At 46.2% G+C, this 2,399-nt stretch overlaps 1 pseudogene; it reads right to left on the bottom strand.

The window, feature by feature from the left end:
* Window positions 1–746: 746 nt before the first annotated feature.
* LOC138915963 (olfactory receptor 13H1-like) lies at window positions 747–1,810 on the bottom strand (annotated as a pseudogene).
* Between the last annotated feature and the right edge of the window lie 589 nt (window positions 1,811–2,399).

Raw genomic sequence — 2,399 nt, 5'->3', positions numbered from 1 at the left:
GAAAGCACAAGTTGGCAGGTGCCACTCTTGCAGCAGTACAAATGCTTCTAAAATGCACACACCGCTTGTGGCTTCCTAGAGTGAGCTACTGAGGCAGCAGATAAGACTACAGTCAGTTCTTACTGGGGGCTGGCCTCTGTGGCCTGAAACAGGCTGTAAGAGTAGTCAATATGTGAAGGGCACCATCTAGTCATCGCTTTTCCCCTTCAGTCATTGAGAATTTCTAGAACAGTTTCCTTCTTGTCCACATCACACACACACACACACACACACACACACACACACACACACACTGACCTTGCTTGATTTCCTCAGGGAAAATAGTATAGAACCACATTTTTTTAGGAAGATCAGCCCTGAGCTAACATCTGCTGCCAATTTTCCTCTTTTTTTGCTGAGGAAGACTGGACCTGAGCTAACATCCATGCCTATCTTCCTCTACTTTATATGTGAGACACCTGCCACAGCATGGCTTGATGAGTGGTGCCATGTCCACACCAGGGATCTGAACCGGTGGACCCCGGGCCACGAAAGCGGAATGTGCAAACTTAACCACTACGCCACTGGGCTGGCCCCAGAACCACTTTTTAAAATATGAGTTTTTGTGTGTTTCTGTGTAAGTGTGTACAAATGTGTAAGTGTGTCTATCCTCCGTAGAACTGTTGCAAAGAAATAACACACAGTTCACAGCCTGAACTAGGCAATCCAGAATATTAATTTATTTCTTTTTCCCTCAGCAGCACATCTTAGAGGTTAATCTTTTTCCCCAAGTGTCTCCTGAAGGTCCCTTTCATGTTTTTGTTCTGCAGGCTGTAGATGAGGGGTTCATCAAGAGGGTGAGGATGTCATAGGAGATGGAGATGATCTTGTTTCAGTCATGGATGGTCTTATTCTGAGGCATCATATACATGAAGGTGGCCATGCTGTAGAAGAGGGCCACCACTGTGAGATGTGATCCACATGTAGAAAAGGCCTTGCCACAGCCCTCCATGGGCCACATCTGCAGCACAGCCACCAGGACCCTTCCATAGGAACCCACAATGAAAGCAAAAGGAGCCAGCAGGGTCAGGGCATTGGTGCCCACCATGAACAACTCGTAGAACTTCAGGTCAGAGCAGGCAAGCTTGAGCAGAGCCAGGAGCTCACATGAGAAGTGATTGATGACCTGGTGACCACAGAACTCCAAGGGCATAGTCAGCACGGGAACCACAGTCAGAAGGAAGGCTGCAGTCCATGAGGTCCCAGCCAACAGGCCACAAAGTTAGGGCCCCATGCACAGGGAGTAGTGCAGGGGGTCAACAGTGGCCACACAGTGATCATAGGCCTTGGTGGCCAACAGAAGACACTCCACAACTCTCAGATAAAGTCCCACAGCCATCTAGGCTGAACACTGTCCTCGTGAGATGATAGGAATAGTCACTAAACAGTTGATGAGCATCTTGGGCACACTGGATGTGGTGCAGCACGTGTCCAGGAAGACAGGTTGCTGAGGAAGAAGCACACGGGCGTGTGGAGCCGGGGATTATAGTAGAGCAGGAGCAGGATGAGGCTTTTCCCTAAAAGGGTGATGACAGAGGACGTGAGGAACAGGCAGAAGAAGATGGTCTGAGCCCGTGGGTACTGGGAGAGCCCAACCAGAAGGAAGTAGACCTCCTCTGTGCTGTTCTGGCTGTCCATGCTCCTGCTGAAACTCTAGCCGGCTAGAAAAATATGGATCATCTTCAGGGGGTGTTCAGAGACTGGCAACTTCATATAAATAATGTTTGAGTCTTTCAAGCACCAACATTAATGTGTTGGGAACTGCTATCTGGATTCTTACCCATTTACCCTCCATTGCTGTGTCCCATGCTGGGAATGTTGCTTAATAGATTCTACCATTCAGCAGCACTCATTGACTCATTCAATTAATCATCCACTGATTTGTGGATTGATGGATTGTTGGATGGGTTCAGTCATTCATTCCTTGATTCTTTTAAAATTGGTTAATTGCTTTTTTCACTCATTCATTTATAGTTGAGTCATTCAGAATGAATCCATTGGATTCATTCATCCTTTCTATAATGTAATCACTCACTCATTCAATGAACATTTTTGAGCAGCTACTAACTAGGTCAAGACTCTATCCCAAGCAATGGAATTACAGTGGAGAACAAGGGAAACAGGATCTGTCCTCATAGAATTGACAGCCTAAAGGAAAATTGGAAAAGCAACACTAGTATGTTAAGTTTGGTTCACATTTGTGCTTAATTGGCTCACTTATTAGGAATGAAAACATTTAGAATCATCTAGAGATTGGGATGTGACCTGCCTTCTTCAGATGAGGATTCTCTCCAGCTTATTTACTACAGTGTCTGGGACACTGAAGACTTCTGTCAGTCACTTGATGTCTCACTGAAGCT

This window comes from Equus caballus, chromosome 10 (genome assembly GCF_041296265.1).
Source record: "Equus caballus isolate H_3958 breed thoroughbred chromosome 10, TB-T2T, whole genome shotgun sequence".
NCBI lineage: Eukaryota > Metazoa > Chordata > Mammalia > Perissodactyla > Equidae > Equus > Equus caballus.
This window is presented reverse-complemented; position numbering and strand designations above follow the sequence as displayed.